The sequence below is a fragment of the Lissotriton helveticus genome, chromosome 3_2 (genome assembly GCF_964261635.1).
Source record: "Lissotriton helveticus chromosome 3_2, aLisHel1.1, whole genome shotgun sequence".
NCBI classification, from domain to species: Eukaryota; Metazoa; Chordata; class Amphibia; order Caudata; family Salamandridae; genus Lissotriton; species Lissotriton helveticus.
In genome coordinates this window covers 183514508-183533500 of record NC_136062.1, presented here as the reverse complement: position 1 = coordinate 183533500, position 18993 = coordinate 183514508, and the positions used below count along the sequence as shown (strand labels likewise).

Genomic DNA, 18993 nt, shown 5'->3' with positions numbered 1-18993 from the left:
AAAACAGCACAGTTAAACGTTCGTGGCAAGAGCAGAGTGGACTGGTGTAGAGTGGATTGGCCTAGTGTTACAGAGTAAAGAATGCAGCGTTGTAGAATGCAGTGGCATAGATTAGATTGTTGCATAGTAGAGATCTGGGGCATAGAGCGCAGTGCGGCAGAGTAGATTGTCTCACAGTCGAGTGGAGTGGCACAAAGGGTAGAGTGCAGTGGCTTTGAATACAGTTGTGCATAGTAGATAACAGTGGTGTGCATTGTATTGGCATGCAAGTGGAGTTGTGTGCAGTGGTGGAGTGGCAGAAGAGTGGAGTTATGTGCTTCGGTGGAGTGGCAGAAGAGTGGATCTGCGCTTAGCGGTAGAGCGACAGAAGAGTGGATCTGCGCCTAGTGGTAGAGCGGCAGAAGAGTGGATCTGCGCCTAGCGGTAGAGCGGCAGAAGAGTGGATCTGCGCCTAGCGGTAGAGCGGCAGAAGAGTGGATCTGCGATAGAGCGGCAGAAGAGTGGATCTGCGCCTAGCGGTAGAGCGGCAGAAGAGTGGATCTGCGCCTAGCGGTAGAGCGGCAGAAGAGTGGATCTGCGCCTAGCGGTAGAGCGGCAGAAGAGTGGATCTGCGCCTAGTGGTGGAGTGGCAGAAGAGTAGATCTGCACCAAGCGGTGGAGCGGCAGAAGAGTGGATCTGCACCAAGCGGTGGAGCAGCAGAAGAGTGGATTTTTGCAAGGCAGTGGAGCTGCAGAAGAGTGGAATTGTGACAAGCGGTGGCGCGGCAGAAGAGTGGGGTTGTGGCTAGAGGTAGAGTGGCAGAAAAATTGAGTTGTGCCTAGCGATGGAGCTGCAGAAGAGTGAAGTTGTGCCTAGCGGTGGAGCTGACCAAGAGTGGAGCTGCGCCTAGTGGTGGAGCGGCCGAAGAGTGAAGCTGTGCCTAGTGGTGGAGTGGCCAAAGAGTGGCTATGTGCCTAGTGGTGGAGTGGCCAAAGAGTGGAGATGTGCCTAGTGGTGGAGTGGCCGAAGAGTGAAATTGTGCCTAGTGGTGGAGTGGCTGAAAAGTGGAGATGTGCCTAGTGGTGGAGTGGCTGAAAAGTGGAGATGTGCCTAGTGGTGGAGTGACCGAAGAGTGAAATTGTGCCTAGTTGGGCAGGGGGCGAAGAGTGCAGTGGCATAAAACGGAGTACTGCAGAGTGGCCGAATAGTAAAAATGGGCCTAGTGGTGGAGTGGCCGAAAAGTGGAGATGTGGCTAATGGGGGAATGACCGAAGAGTGAAATTGTGCCAAGAGTGCGGTGGCATAAAACGTAGTACTGCAGATTGGACTAGAGTGCAGTGGCGCAGAGAGCAGTGGAATGGAGTGTTGCAGAAGAGTGGAGTGCATATTTCACTTGGTGTGGTAGCACACTTCCATAAACACATCTTCAATTCAACTGACCTTACAAGTATACACACACAAACGATAATGTGCGGAAATATAATCTAGTGTATTGATTTATTTTGATAGTTATAAAATATTTGTTTCCATTACAATTAAGAATTACCCAAAAATTTGCTTAATTTTGGCTTTTCTAATTCTGAAATATTTGCACAGTTCATTAAGAGACATTAAAAGTTTGCTGTGTGCTAGTAAAAAATATACGTTTTACAGCTTTTTTCAAGCACTCCCTAGAGCCAGCAGGATTGTCACATAAAGCCTCCCACTTTGCAGTCAGAGAAAGAAAACATCAAGCTCCCTGGAAGAGAGAGCCTGACATTTGACCTTGGACTTTTATTGCACAGCAAATGTTACAAGATAAGAACAAGACTTAAGGGCCTGGTTACAGAAATTGAGCACTAGTGGACGAATACAGTAAAGAGGATTTGGGGAAGGGACGAACGAACACGAGCTGGGCAGCCTAAAACAAAGTTCCAGCAAATAGAAATCAAGCAAATATGAGTTTCAAACTAGAAAACCAATGGAAAACAGGTGAAATGCGTCTTCGGAAAGTTTTCCAAATGTTCCCAAGATGTTGTTAGCAAACGCAGCTGTCTGGTAATCCTCGACCTAAAAAGTGTTTAGCACTGGGGGAGATGAAAGAATCCTCAGCAGAATAGGGTTCATATGACATGGCACGCGTGTACAAACCTATCTTATATGCATTCATGTTTATCTTATTAAAGCTCAGTAAAATCAGTAATGTGGGGAGAAAAGTAGCAAAAGGGTATTATTGTCTGTATACAATGCATATAGGAGATAAAGGTTAATAGTCCCTCATGCAATCCGTTGGAAGCACTTATTGGAATGCAGAATGATACACCAAATAGGCAATAACATGAATTGAGAGTAATATTACTCGGAGTAGAGCCAAAGCAGCCCCTTTTGTGTATTTTAGAAAATAAGTAGCATGTCGTGCGTACAGCGGAGCTGTCAAGCTACACCTAATGGCAGATGTTGAATTATATACATGAGCATTGATTTGGAGGAGATCTGCATGGCCAAAAATTTTAACAAGCATTGGAAATGCAATAGGTCTCGCATTAGAAAAGTTGGAGCTATTGGTCTTGTAAATGATTTTTTTTTATTTATGTGTTGTTTTTGAAAATAGCTAAATTAATAGCTTTGTCATTTACAATGCCAATAGTTATAACTTTTGCTAATGTGACACCTATAGCATTTGTAATGCAACATGTTTTGTATTTACGTGACTTAGATGTATTGATATTACAAATAACAATGGCTTTTAATTTTTGTAAATAATTAATACTTAAATAATTTATTTAATTTATAATGGCAATAGCTTAAACGTTTGTAAATAACTTTTGTGAAGATTATGTTCAGTGTATTTTATTGTGACAAAAATCCAAGAACATTGCATTTGCACCTACACACACACACAGAGCCACACACATATAGATGTGGTGGTGGTGGATCTGGGGGATATGGTGGTGGTGGATGTGGTGGTGGTGGTGATGGTGGATGTGGTGGTGGATGTGGTGGTGGATGTGGTGGTGGATGTGGTGGTGGATGTGGTGGTGGATGTGGTGGTGGATGTGGTGGTGGATGTGGTGGTGGATGTGGTGGTTGTGGATGTGGTGAAAGTGGTGGTGGATGTGGTGGTGGAAGTGCTGGTGGTGGGTGTGGTGGATGTGGTGGTGGTGGATGCGGTGGTGGATGAGGTGGCGGATGGGAGAGAGTATAAAAGTATAACTGGTTGCTGCCTGTAGTGGATGATGCTACACCCACCTGCCTGGCTTTCCACACAGGGCAGTTGATTAAAATGTAGTTGCAGTTTACAAGTCACTCTTCGTGACAAGGGGCCCACGTTCTTGTTCGCGATTTGACTAAGAATTGAAGGAGGTAGGAGGGAGTATACAAAAGCATTACATTCGAACTCTTCTTCATGAAACTAATATGTCTAGTTGCAGCATCATTTTTGTCTCTGGACCTTAGGACACACATCTTCTGACCTAGACCCTCAGACTCTTGGAAAAGGCCAGCATTCTGAGCCCACAGCAGTGCCAGCTGCCCCTATATTTATGAGGAGAAATCAGACCTATTAGATTACATTTTAATACAATGGAGGTTCAAACCCATATGATTTACGCACATGAAGGTGTGGCAGAAAGGGATGTGGTATGTCTACTATGTGGTTAAGTGATCTAGTATGGAAAGTACGGATCTACAAATATAACTAATGTAAGAATGTACACACGATTAGAATCATCAGTGCAACCACTCAGAACAAATGCACGGCCAGTTAATTGTCTTTTCTATTCCGCTCTATTACCAACTAGGATTACAGCAGGTTGTATATGTGCCGTTCAGTTAAGGCAGCAAAGCACAATAGATCAGTAACGTTAGCACGACTATATTCAGATACTCAATTTCCCAATAGTAGAATGGCACTCTGATTACACTGGAATGTTCTCATCATAAATATGGTATGCTGTTGAAACCGCATGAAAAAGAAGGCAGCATACAGTAAAACTACCAAAGTTAAGTTTATCTGAATAATGGCAATATCTTACACCTCAAATAGACATTGCTATTGGCAGGTACTGAGTAGATGAGCAAATTGCGAAGGCTTTTGAATTAAAAATACATTAATATCCTAAACCGACAACGTTTTATATTTTGCATTTGGAACAGGAATCCTATGTCTATATGGGAATTTATTTATAGGGCCATGCCATTTTACGCACCGAACAGTGTGCTCATGCTTGACGAGTGTATACCAGAAAAGTTGCAGTGCTCTTTAAAGTTTGTAAGACTACATTCAAATTGATGCATGCATTGCAAACTGGCAATCTACATCTAGCTAGAGAATATACTTTCACCATAAGCGCAGTATGTACGGGTACAGATGTTAAAGTATCCTTTTAGCGGAAAACGACAAACCCATTTGTGTACACACATGATGCATCTTTTGCAGAAGGTGAGATTCAAGAACAGTTTTTTACCCAGTACAACGAAATATGCTGGAGGGGGAGGTGTGCTGGGAGAGAGAGTGGGGAGGGGGCGGAGCGGGAGGAGCGTCGTGAGGGGAGAGAGAGTGGGGAGAGGGCGGAGCAGGAAGAGCTGCTCTCGGCAGGCTGGGGAACAGATGCTGCTGGGGAACTGATGAGGGGAGGTGCCCTGAAGAAATGCGACACGAGTTGCAGTGCTCTTTAAAGTTTGTAAGACTACATTCAAATTCATGCATGCATTGCAAACTGGCAATCTACATCTAGCTAGAGAATATACTTTCACCATAAGCGCAGTATGTACGGGTACAGATGTTAAAGTATCCTTTTAGCGGAAAACGACAAACCCATTTGTGTACACACATGATGCATCTTTTGCAGAAGGTGAGATTCAAGAACAGTTTTTTACCCAGTACAACGAAATATGCTGGAGGGGGAGGTGTGCTGGGAGAGAGAGTGGGGAGGGGGCGGAGCGGGAGGAGCGTCGTGAGGGGAGAGAGAGTGGGGGGAGGGTGGAGCAGGAAGAGCTGCTCTTGGCAGGCTGGGGAACAGATGCTGCTGGGGAACTGATGAGGGGAGGTGCCCTGAAGAAATGCGACACGGCAGGCAGGGGAGGGGGCGGAGCGGGGGTGTGGGAGGAGTGCGGCTGAGGGAAAAGACATGCAAGGCAGGCGGCTGGGGGCATGTGCACGCGCTTTTAATGTCAATGCGCATGCGCATTGAGCTTGAATTTCACGGGCACTGCAAGGAATCGCCATCGATTCCTTGCAAGTTGGTTAAAGTCTGTTTAAGCCCCCATAGTCTCGCAAGCTCAATGCGCATTGACAGGCGAGACCTAATAAAAAACTAAGTAGGAGCAGCAGAGCCAGCTCCTTAGGGAAAATCTTGGATAACATATTGTGACGATAATTTAAGCAAATGTGCCATTATGTAGATGAAATTACCTCAGGGGTTCAATATTTTGCCATGGGCTGTTTTTAAAGGTTCTTTTCTCGCAGGGGCTAACTTTCCCCTTTGCCCTTCACTTTCTTTCTGACGCCTTCTCAGAGAACAGGGACAGGGCTCTTTAAACTGAGCTGCATGATCATCCGACTTGGCACTTCTCTGCCCATGCCACTTAATTTCTGGAATATGACTTCCATCATGCCTACTTAACCACTTGCCTCAGGGCATCCAGGCAGACGATTGGAGTCTTTCTGAATTGTCGCTGTTGGCCAGTAGGTCCTCTGACCAGAATCTTTGCACCTTCTTTGCAGTAGCTCCCTCCCTGTTCCTCTGCCTCACCTTCATCACCTTAAATATAACTACGAGACCCATCCACAAGAATAGTGTAGTCAGTTACCACTACTCTGTTTGGGTCCACAAACCATGTAGTGGGTTTTCCCACGCTGGCTTGTGTTTACCCCACAGACTTTCTAGTGTGATCTGAACCTTCTCCACTCAGGTGACCCTACCGAATCTACTCTAGTGCCCCTTAGACATTCTATCATGTTGTTGATGGTCAACCTGAGGGTGCACTGCCGTCAACCCTACATGGAGCCAGCCCTGCTACTCGTTAAAATATCAATTTCCCCAAATGTATGAATGTGAATTGGTAGGTTTGTGCAAACACAACTAAAAACACAACCATGTTGAAGAATTAAAGACGTTTTGAGTCTTATTTTCCAGATAGGCATTATTTAAAAACAAAAAGTGTCCTCTTACTAGTCTTGTGACCCAGTAAGGGACACACCTTTGTTTCTCTGCCGCCATGAGCATAGATTGTTTTTTGCTCTCAATGGAAACACCCAGACCTTTCCCAGAGACCATCAAAACTCTGATCCGCTATTCGAAGGTAGGCCTGTGCTGAACCTATATGGCAGGAGTTTCAAAGAAATATACAGACTGTAAAAAACATAGCTGCGGATGAGTTCTTGGTGTTATACAAAAAACGACTACTGTTTCAGCAGTATATTAACCCCTAACGCTCTACTGGCTCCTACACCCCACGTGTTACACGGGAATATACACCAGCATTTCAACACATTGTTGTCCAGAGTCACCAGCTACCAGTGGAACAATTGTTTAGGATCTTGCATGACCCTTTCGAACAAGGGACTGACGAGATTTTGCAGAAGCCCTGTGTCACCTCAAGGTCCAAAACCATTTGTGTACCACTAAGCATGACAGATCGTGACCCCCATCGGGTCTAGATATGGTAAGGAGAGAGTCTGCCACTGACCTAATTGAAGTCCAGTAGCCACCACTGCAGAACTTTTGCCACAATCCAGTCTCCTGGGCAAGCAGGACATTAGATAGCATGTGCATCTTCACTTTATTCTTCCACAGAAAACATTTGAGAAGGTTAACATCTAAAATAGGATGAAGAACTTGTCCTTCTTCAGCAAAACATACTATTGGAAGTAACACCCAGTTCCTACTTCAGAGGCAGACCCTCTCTATGGACTCTTTGGCCAAAAGGATCTGCACTTCATGCTGCAACATGGACAAAAGGTCCTCTGTCATCTGCCCGAATGTGAAAGGTGTAGCGATGTAGAAAGAAATGGGAGGGCACAATCCCAATACACAATTTGTCTGACGTGCTGTAAATCTGAGAAGGAAGAATGCATCTTGGGTACGGCCAGCAAGACAGGACACATTTGAAAAGCATGCAAGAAGGCTATCCATAGAGTGAGTACAGGAAACACAAAGGAATGTGAATGGAAGGAGCATGCATATAAGTGGCAGAATTGCCCCATTGTCCATCACTGAGGGCCACTTGACGCTACAGGGAAAAAAGGACACAATAGCAAACTATACTTAACACCTTTACCCAATATCAAGTTCCATATTAGAAGACACCAGAATGGGTACAACATGTAGGATGAGACAGAAAAAAGTGTGATGTCTTCAGGCATAGTTTTTCATAGGTGCTTGGCAAATCCCTGGTTAGGTCTGCAGAGAAAGCATCACCATGTATGATAGGGTGCATACAGGACCTGTACATACAAGTCCCCTTCCTAATACAGTTCAATGGCAATTAGCTCTGGAGGGAGTCTTGGGTCACCATGAAATAGAGCTGTACAGATGCTGGTGGCAGCGAGTACTACAGCGGTCATGCTAGGCATCACCATGTGCGCCATGAGATGGCCTCCAATATAAGCGAGAATGTGGTAAAAAAATATTGATTCGATAGGACTCTTCTCCCAGTGGCAAATTCTATATTTTAAATATGAAACCAACACTGGTCAGATAATTGTGCGGTGGTAGTGTTGATCTGTAAGCTGCCACTGGTTCTACAGTTACTAAAAGGGTTCGTCAGATTTCAAATGTGCAAAATTGTAAGTGTGGGGGCTTGATCTTTGAAAATTCATAACCTTCTCACTGGTGTCATTTCTTGATTTCAGTGTGACAATTTCAAACAACCAATTCCACACAAGGACCAACAGATTACTTTTTTTTTTACAAGTCCTCTTCATAAAAGTTGACTCAACCAAGCAGGTTGGTAGAACACACCCCAGCATCAAAGAAAGCTAAAAAGTCCCTAAAGCACTTTGCCAACTTTATGCAAGTCACAAAACTAATGGATCTCAACACAGAAAATATTTTGGAGGCAGCAGTGAAGAGACCATATTTTGGGCACACACTAGACTTGCCTTAACTCTACTCCAGCCCAGCTCCGTTTAGCAAGCATGACCAGTTCCGACAACAGAGGTGCCCGGGGAGGACTCGGTGCAGAGTGGTAGCCACACAGTGCTATTTTTTCCCCCATCAGAGATGCGGAAGGCAGAGGACTTCGGATGCGGCAGCCACCATCTTGACCGCAAGCAGAGACCACTCCAGCTGTGGCAGGCAGGAAAAGAAGTAGGATGAGCTTCTCTCAGAAACAGAGGAAGATGTGCGAACCATTTCAGTGGCAGTCAAAGGAGGTTGGGACAAGGGAGGTCCCAGTATTACCAAGGACGTGCACATGCGGTCACTACGTCCATGGTGCGACTGTGCCCAGAGGCCAACAAGTGAAGTAAGGTATAGCAGAGAAAGGTTTGTGAGACGATCAGAAGTGACCTCACCCACTCCCTCCAGAGGTGTGGAAGAATAAGAAGTGGCCATTGTACCGAGTGAGCGGGGCCCACTGGATGGCTAACCAATAACACAGAGGCGCCCAAGGATTTCAGAACCTCTCTACAGTGACCCACATTGACTGGAGCTCACACCTGTATGGGATGTTATCGATATCACAGACAGGTCACTAAGGGACCTCTTGCGGATAGATTGAATGTAGCGCCTACAATTTGTTATTCAAATAGCAGTGAAGGGAGGCCTTAGGACAGAGCTTTCCAAACTTTTCTTGTTGGTGAGACTTTTTCAGATATGCATCATTTCGAGACATAGTAATTCAGTTTTACTAGCAAATCTGAGGTTAAAATAACCGCATGTAAGAGAAACGGAAAAAAGAAACTTTATGCCATATAAATTGCAATAGCGAAAAGTATGGGGAGGGGACAAAACATCTCACGAAAACTTTTCATGTATATTTTTAAAAATATAGGATTTGTGAGATAACATACATTTCCAAGACTGTTGTCATGTATGAGTAACCATATGTAAATATGTTCAAGAACTTTAAAAAAATTAAATAAAACTAACACTTACTTATTTAATGAGATGTATGAGGTTGATAGAATGAACACGGCTGCTCAATATTTGGTCGAATATTAGATAAAGACACTTGCATTTTGTCATCAAGCATTTTCGCGCATCCACATATCAGTGTCTAAGTTTGTCATCATTGAAACAGATACCGCACAAATGTATGTAGTAGAAAACCTGTTTGGATGTATTTTTGAAACACAAATCCAAAAGATGTCTAAGTCACCCTCTTCATGCATCATTAACAGACTTTGATCATTTTTTATTTCAGCTAATTCTTCTTCTTGAATAAGTGAAAAGTTATCTGTTGCAAGAAATGGATTTCTGATCCAATCAGTCCTGGATTTCAACATTTGGGAAGTAATGATGAACTTTCTCTGAGCAATGTTAAATGGTCAACAATCAGGGGGCTGACATCACATTTCAGCTCCCACTCCACAGTTGTGGAAAACATTTTAAAATTGCCTTCTTTTACTTTCCTTTTTCAAATTGCTATTTTATCTCATAGCACAAATGCTATCTACCACTGTTGAGATATTTTCTCCTTTTCCTTGCATACTGGTGTTAATTTTATTCAAATGTTCTAATATGTCTGCAAGACATGCCAATTTTGTGCACCAAGGTTTGTTTTGAATTAGATCGCAGAAATTGTGTTGATTTTCCTCAAAATGTTTAAGCATCATTTCCCACCATTTGTATACATGACAAAGCATGCAACCTCTTGAGAGCCAACGAATGTCTGTGTGCAGTATAAGCTTTTTAAAACTGGGCCCCCATTTGTTCACAAATAATCTTGATTTAAGAGGTCTGCTTTTAATGTAATTGACCATTTTAACCACTTTGTCCATAACGTTTAATTCATTTTCAATGGTTCGCACAACTAGTGCTTCAAGGTGTAATTATAATTCTTTCATTCTTTTTCTTTGCTTAAGCCATCAAGCCTTTTGTTGAGCCAACCATTCATTGGGAGTGCACCATCAGTGCATTATCCTACCCAATTTAACCATTGCAAATTATTTTCCTTCATGAAGCAATCTAAAGTTTTAAATATATACACACCTCTAGTTCTCGTCGGAAGTTCTAGGCAACACAAAAATTGCTCAATAATTCTGTCAGTATGAATTAAACTTATAAAAACCAATAGATGAGCTAAACTACTGATATCTGTTGATTTGTCTATTTGAAATGTAAAGATCATATTATTGTCTTGAACAATATCCTTCATTTGCAGCTTAATATTATCAGACATGTCTTGAATAAGTCTCCCAATTGTTTTATCTGCCAAAGGGGTTTTATTAACTTCTATCTCAAATTCTGGTCCAATCATTGTTCGAACAACAGCACAGCAAGATTCCTTTATGGTGGTTTCAGCAATAGTGTAGGATTCCTTGTTTTTGGCAATTATTTGAGCAACCAAGTAACTTGCCTTTTGAGCTTTCTCTGATGTCTTCATTCTCTTTGCAAATGATGTGGACTGCTTCTTTATAGATTTGGAAAACTCAAAGTATTCTACTGTTTTTTTCTGACAAATGGCTGTGTTTTGAGGTAAAATTTTGTTTTAATGTATTTGTCCCATACTTTTATTTGTAAGATTAAACAATGGGGGAAAGGATTGTTTTCATTACCAGAAAATGTGACCCCCAGTTTCATATAAGCTTTATGAATTAAACAAGAATCTGAGATGTTTCCTTTACACTTATTACGTACTGCGGCAGACTGTTCAGTTGATCCTTGCGTACTTTCCTCAATAGCTGCTACATTTTGTTCATCGCAAACAATCTTCACCAGCTTTTCGTTTCTTAATTATAAACGTATCCATGTTGTGTTTTTGTTTGCTGCAAGCGTCAAGGCTTGGACCGGTCAAAAATGACTACTTAGAATGAAGTCACAGAAAGAATTCAGATGGTAGCATGAGGAGAGGTAGGAATTGGCTGCATTTACTATCACACAATTGGGGAGGTTTATTTTTTCACTTCTTCAATCAGGTGGTGCCCTAGCTGTGGTCTGAAAAGAGCCACCGGGCACAATCAGCAAGGGTGTCAGACATAGTTTTAATTTGTTCATGCCTTTATGATTGCCATCATAAAATCTAGCCAAGAATAAATGGCCAAGGAAAGCATTTATAGTGCAATGCCAAGATGGCCACTGGATCTTATTTGGCTCACTGGGTATGCTTGTCAGGATGCACCTCAAAAGAATATGGCTTACAGGATGGTCACCCTTCAGCCATTGATCCTACCACAATGTTTTGCTATGTGAGGTAGTTGGAGTGACAACAGGTTAGTAGTCGGTCGGCCAACTAATGCTTCAACTTCCCGAACCTACTCCTTTGATGTTCCAACATGCACACAGCCGCTGGATGGTGACGCCCCACAACGCTGGGGATGCTGCTTGTGCTGTTGGCCCCCCTTGCTGAAAGCTTCAATGGGTCTGCGGGGGGCAGGTGTGAGTGCTGCAGGAGCATCGAGGATGTGTATCTGCAGGAGCCGCCATACGGTGATACCCCACGCCACTGGCGATGCTGCTGTTACTATCGCCCCCCCCCCCCCTCCTGAGTCGAGGAGTAGCCTTTCTGCACTTGTACTATAGGACAATGCAGAACCCTGCAAGATCTTGGTTAGAAAATCCTGATTTCTCCCTCTTTCATCATGGTAAAACTAAAATTTAAGATCCCAGAATAGAGGCTCCTACAATATTGTCAACTTTGACATTGGTCTCTTCACCCCTTGATTAAGTCACCGGAATCACTTACCTCATTTTTTTTTTTTTTTTTTTTAAATATTTTTTTATTGCAGCAATATCAGACAATCAAACAGCAGTTTCCATCATCTCTCCTTGGTTCGCATGTGGTGTGTTGCCCCTCCCTCCAGTATTACACAGCCATTCAGCTCACAACCCATAGGTCGAGCGGCAACAGAACGTTGGGAAGAAAAAGTTAACAGGAGCGTTCAGTTCATGCCCATAGCCACCAATCGGAGGAGGAATAACATGGCTGCTTTTGGTCCTAACATTCTCTACTTCCTGACCCAAGGCCCAATGAACCAAGAGCCTCTTGTCACCCAACCCGAACAAACCCCCCCCCCCCCCTTCCCCACAACATCCCCAACCCCAACAACCCCTCCACCCCCGCCCAAGACCACCCCTAATAGCCCTCCCACCCCTGACCAGTCCCCCCTCCCCCCCAGGCGTGCCAAAGTACCGCCCAATCAGATTCGTAATCCCAACCACAGGACCAGATCCGGGATTTAGCACCAGGAGTCATCAGCTATCATTCGTAAGTCCTCACAGTGGAACTCAAAGGTAGGGAAGCAGCAAATCAGGTCTAGGCCGTCCCCCCGTCTGACCGGAATCACTTACCTCATTAGACGAATTGGTACACAACTTCTCAGTGTCAAGGGGTCTGATCTGAAACAGACTAGAGTTTACACAGCAAGCCATTAGTAAACATGTTTTGAGGCAGATGGAAGGAGGATCTGGGAACAGAGGTTACCGCTAATCAGTGGGAAACTTGGCAGAGCCTCCCTAAGCTCTTTCAAAGTATTGCTCAAAGAGAGGCAGCTGACAAACAAATGTTCAATGTTAATGTCCTCCAGCAAGATAGACCCAAATGTTTCATGGGTCATCCAAGAGATACTGGAGATGAGAGGAGGAAAGAGGAACTTACATTAATGTTTGATGGTCCGGCGTACTCATGCAAACATTTTGAAAGGAAAAGTTGGCGCATATATTAAGCTTACAATAGGCTACCCAATCCCAGACAGTCCTGAAGATATTTTGTGGAGGATAACACCAGATCAGTTTGAAGACATGACCCCTAACGACAGGGCCCAAACTTGGCAAAATGGCAGGATCTAGCAAATGCTTAATTGCTCTCTACTGAAAAAAAAAATGACCTTCCACCAATAGTCCTTCGGTTTGTGCTGGCAATAGATCGTTTCTCACATAATCGCACGCAGAGCAAAGACAAATTTAGGACATGTTGGCAGCCACTAGATAATTTTTTTGCCAGGCTGGAATTCAAGTGCTTTTGTTCTGTGCTTTAGGAGCTTTGAAAGTATTTGACAGATCCAGATGTACTAAAGAAACCTTTTGCTCATTTTATGACAAACTAAACTACCTAGCCCAGTCTGAATGCCCAAGGTAAGCCAGATAGCAGTACTATTGCACTAAAAGGGGTTCTCATACAGTTGAACTTAGATAGATCCAGTCACACAGGCATAGCAAAGTGACAGATACAGACATAACATGCGTTATCTTGGTGTTCCATAAGTCCCTGCATCTTAGTTTCCATAAAATTCATAGGGGATGGGGAGGGTAAAGAGATAGTTTTTTGTTGTTATTTTGAGCATTTGTTTTATATAAACTTATGACAGTCTGCCTCCCCTCATTGTATGTGAAATACGCTCATAATGCTCCTAAGATTTTAGTAACATCTGTTAGAAGGAAACCGGCCCTCAAAAAGGATATACTTCCCACTGACTTTGACAAACTTACTGCCATTTACAGGGCTGTAGAGCAGGTGTGTTATTCAATATTTGAGGTGACACTCAATCTGGCACTCCACTGAAGTATACAAAAAAGTGACAAATGGAATGACTGAATTAATCTCAGACACTGGCAACTACCCAGTCCATCATTATTTTGCATAACATGCAACCTCAGTTTGGATCCAGTCATATGGAAATAGTTTTCAAAAGAGGACAGTCCAGCCAAAACAGCCAGAACAGAGCCTCCTTTATCTGGAACACGAGCAACCCACTACAGATTTCACCCTTTTTTAGGACTCATCAGTCAATATATATATATACCTTGGTTCCATATCGAACCAGCGGTTGCATTTTTTAGGCCATTTCTCATAGGCGAACCCAGAAATCTGCTTCATGGTAGAAGCCATCCAACTGAAACAGAATTGCTCAGAGTCAAGAGATATACTGTAGACAGTAGGGTAAAGACAATTACCAACAACTAAACTGTATTGAGGGCCAAAAGTACAGCTCAGTCTGACAACTGTAGGCGTATTTCCCTTTGAGGACCATGGGCGGTAAAGCACTTTTAACAAGATTTAAATTCTCTGCAGTCATGCAAAAGATGTAAAGTAGGAACGATCTCCCACCCTGACACTTCACCACACTTTTACAATAGGCGCTGTACTGGCAGCAGTAAAGTAGTGGATGCAAAGGAGAAGAAAGCAAGAGACTGTAGTTTTGAGCCAAACACTAATACAAGATACAACATGTTTCAACATTCATTCAACAGTGTATGTTGCATATTGGCAGAGAACAATTTTGGTTTATTGAAAACTTTTAAGGAGCTATGGTGCAAAGGTGGGCATCCTTGTAGCAATGGCTCAAAGTTCTTATGCTCACTTTCTAGTAGAAGCAGGTACAAGCAGGTTGTGGCAATGGAAACTGGGTTAGAGGAGGAATCAGTTCACCCTGAAAATTATGAGCCTCTTTGGAGGTCAAGCGAGATCAGATATATTAATTACACACCTTGGTGAGAATGGGTTGATGACATTAGGCAGAGTGCAGCTGTTGACAGAGACAAAAAGAAACCTAACGACCATAGTCACTTTGCTCGGCTCACTATTGATGATGTGGTCAGGGGGTGATACCCAGATTTGAAGGAGGGGCATCACTTTCTACAGTGCTACTGAAAATCCAGACCAACATTTAATTTATGGGAGGAGGCCGACCAGACTTGATAATCAGCAAATTGGGGGAGCCTGGGCATGTTAGCCTGGGTGGAGAACATGCAAAGTGTGCATGACTGTTTAGTCAGCCTTAGACGGCCACCCAAACAGTCATGCGTAATTACAGTGTGCCATCACTCCTCTGCCTGCACCTCTGTCATCAGAGCATCCCTTCCCACAAAGTTGACAGCAGGAAAAAATAAAATGATAATAACCTAGTTATTTTATTTTTCATTTATTTCACTGCTGCAAAGCAGTGAGGCAACACTCCTCCACCGTAGCGGAGGATGGGCCACTAGTTAGAAGTTTATAAGAGGCATGGCCTCTAATGTATGCTTCCTATGCCAAGCTATCTTTGGAGACACCCACACTTTTTCAGCAATGGTCCGTGGGTGTCAACACAATGGTGACCAAATCGAAGCTATTTTACAAAAAGATTATGAACAAAATGACAAGGAGGAGTAAACAGACCAGCAGGAGTCATTGTTGGACCAGGAACCCAACCACCAGGATCTGGAATAGGATAACAGTGAGTAAGAGGCCTACCAGAAGGAACTGGGCTAAAAGGACCTTGACAATTAAAGATTTTTAACTGTGCACTGCTGGTTCAACTAAGAATCCTTAAAGTGGATGCCGTGCTCCTTGGGATTACTCCCTGCTCGGGAGTAAATATTAAACTTTGTAGATAGCACTGTCGCAAACCATGTGAGAGTGTCTCCCAGGGTACTGGCAATAACTGCTGAAACCTTCAGCTCAATTTCTCAGTAAAGTTTGTCAATAAAGTTTTGTTCATAAACAGTGTTAATTATGCAAGAAACTTTCTTCCTTTGGTTTTTCCATCAAGGTATTTTATTCATACTTTGTATTTTTATCAGTATCTTTGCAAATCACCATTACAGTGATGTATCAATATCGTATTTGATTTATTCTCTTCATTTTTCAATCATGAAATGAAATTACAATCCGTGAATGTTCCAATGCATTTCGCCCGGCGGGCTTCATCAGGGAAATCTACAACGTGAAAATATATCTATCACCAATCAGTAATCAATAACATGTTAAATAGCATAAATCAAAGGTAATACAATAAAATTTAATAAATACTCAGTATAATGTTGTGCTCTATACTACAGTTCAAACGATGTTGTCCTCCCTTAGAGTCTAAAGGTTAAATGTCAGACCATATCCTACAACAGTCGATCATATGTTCTTAATAAGACGTTTCATAAACGTATTCAGATCCCTATGGCTAACGGTTATGTTAAAGTGGCGCGCCTTCACAAAGGCGGATACATTCGCATATTCAAATGAAGAAACCACTAAAATCTATTCCCTGATCCAAGAGGAAACATGTGAATATACCACTTTAAAATCAAAAGATCAACAAGTGAAACAACTTTTATATCTATCACGGAAAATCATTAATCAAAGGTTGCATGCCAGCACAATGCTCAGATACCATAAAGCGTCAAGAATCCCACGGGGGTTGAGAATCTTACTGAGACCATCTTTATGCAAAAATTCAAAAAAGTTCACTGATAAATAGAACGCTATTCTGAACAAGTGTTCATTAGATTTAATTTTACTTATAATTGAGGAGCTTTCCCAAATATTGGAGGAATTAGAGAAAGATATTCTCAATGTAAAAGAGGAGTTGAATAAATCCATGACAGTCGAGGAACTCAACACTATATTGGAAGACATTAAGTCACAATTATCAAAACACACCGAAGAAGTAAACGAAAGAAAACTTTGTAAATACCGTCGAGACACTATCGACTATAAACTAGGCGAAGTTTATAATTGGGCGGAAGTATATGCGAGAAAGCGACAAAATCGTCCTTACACTCAGCAAAACGGATACATCATCCTCTGATACAGATACCACATCGGAAAGTAACAGAAGAGGACCTTTGCCAGCGAAATCCACCGCAAGCACTTCTAAGGCTGGACAGCCTTTTTTAGTAGTAGGCCCCAACGCAGGGGACGACCCAGGAGGTCAAGAAGGAAGACCAACATCGGAGAAGGAGCAAGAACCGCCTCAAACACGGCAGATAACATCAAAGAAGGACAGGAAAAAGAACCGGACATAGACAACTTGGTTATTATTATTTCGAAAATCCATCTCACCACGACACAGATAAAAACATTACAAAAAGGGACTTCATTTGTGCCTACTGCGCATACCAACCAATTAGAAGTAAATATCAGTTTCTTTAAATTAATGAGAAAGTTAAGACTCCGACACTTCTTTTCCAACATAGTAACAGAAAAACAGGAACAAAGAGAAGATCTCCTCAAAGGCCTCTCTATGACCAGCACTTATATGTCTCCCATCAGCCACAAGACCTTATATCTATATGAACAATTGGTTAAACAAGATTTGAATAAGATCAATTACCGAAAACAATCCAAAACCAAGAATCTTACACAAAAAGAATATGCCACATTAAAAGCAATAGCAAATAACCCTACTATTGTGTGCCAAAGAGCTGATAAGGGCGGCGCCCTGGTAATATTGGACAAAGAGTACTATGATTCACAAGTTGCATTACATCTTCAAGATGACCATACATATATGGAATTGAATTCAAACCCTACAAGAGAAATCCAAACTGTCTTAGAAACCATCATTCGAGAAGGTGTGTCAAGAGGATGCATAGATGAAAAAGTCAAGAAATATCTCACCACCGAATATCCAAAAACTCCGAAGTTTTATCTCACGCCAAAAATACACAAAGATCCGGTCAGGCCCCCTTGTCGACCCCATAGTTTCGACATGTGGAAGCCTTTATGAACCTGTGGGAAAACTTATTGACAGATACCTACAGCCATTTGTAACTACAATGGACTCCTTTGTGAAAGACACCACTGACTTTCTATTGAAACTTGAGGCAATTAACTTAACACCAGAAGAAGAGATCATCTTATGTACCATCGATGTTCAAGCCTTGTATACTTCCATACCACATTTGATGGGAATAGAAGCAGTGGAGGAAGCGTTGCTCCACATGGAATATGAAGAACCAATGAAAGTCTTCTTACTGGAGTTGTTGAATTTTGTTTTGATGCACAGTTATTTTGAATGGGATAAACATTGGTATCTTCAAAAGTCGGGAACATCCATGGGAAATCCGGCTGCTCCATCATACGCGAATATCTTTATGCACCAATACGAACAGAGACACATACTACAAAACGATCAGTGGAAACAAGGACTGCGTATGTATCTAAGACATATCGACGATATATTCATACTATGGAAAGGTGAGAAAGAAAATCTAATCAAGAACATCAGCCAATTAAACACAATAGATCCTCACATTCAATTTACATCAGAGATCCATCATAGTCAGATCAATTATTTGGATGTAACCATCATCAAAAATAACAATCGTTTAGAAACCACAGTATACACTAATAAAACAGACCGCAACAACCTACTGATATACCAGAGCTTCCACCCCAGCCCTCTTAAACAACATTTACCATACTCCCAGTTACTGCGAGTTAAAAGAATTGTCTCAAACCCACAGGAATCAATGACGCAAACACAAAAAATGTTACGCTTTAAAAAGCGAGGATATCGGAGAGTACATTAAAAACTGCTTTAGAGAGGTCTCAAATTAAATCAATAGAGACATTGTTGAACTCAAATCCAGCTAAAAAGGAGGTGAAAATTACCTGTGTTAGTAAATTTTCTACAGTAAGTCACTTGGTTAAGAAAGCAATTAAAAAACACTGGCCAATGCTGCAAACCGAACCAGATTTTCAGAATATCTTCATGATGAACCTGTATTCGCATACACTTGTGAAAAAATTTGGGGGAAATAATCAAACATCCCACTACTGCAGAAGACAGAAAGACCTATAAAGGTACAATTCCATGCAGGAACTGCAGCAACTGCCACAATATAATGGAAGGCAACACCATCAAGCATCCAATGAAAGGCAATAAAATCAAATTAAAGGTCACTGGGACCTGCGACACCAAGAACATTATTTACCTTATTAAATGCCCCTGTGGCAAAGTGTACGTTGGCCAGACGGAGCGTAAACTAAAAACAAGACTTACAGAGCACAAAAGTAACATTAGAACGAAAGTAATGAAATCTGCCGTAGCTACACATTTCGTGGAACAGAGACATCAAGTAAATCAAATAAAAGCCTGTATCCTAGAAATTGTCGATAAAAAAGAGGGCAGAGACAATAAAAAAGCCTTACTCATGCGTGAAAACCACTGG

At 42.3% G+C, this 18993-nt stretch overlaps 1 protein-coding gene across 11 annotated transcripts in view; it reads right to left on the bottom strand.

The window, feature by feature from the left end:
* ZNF609 (zinc finger protein 609) overlaps window positions 1–18993 on the bottom strand; it is a 932673-nt gene that overhangs the window by 473525 nt on the left and 440155 nt on the right. The window lies entirely within an intron of this gene.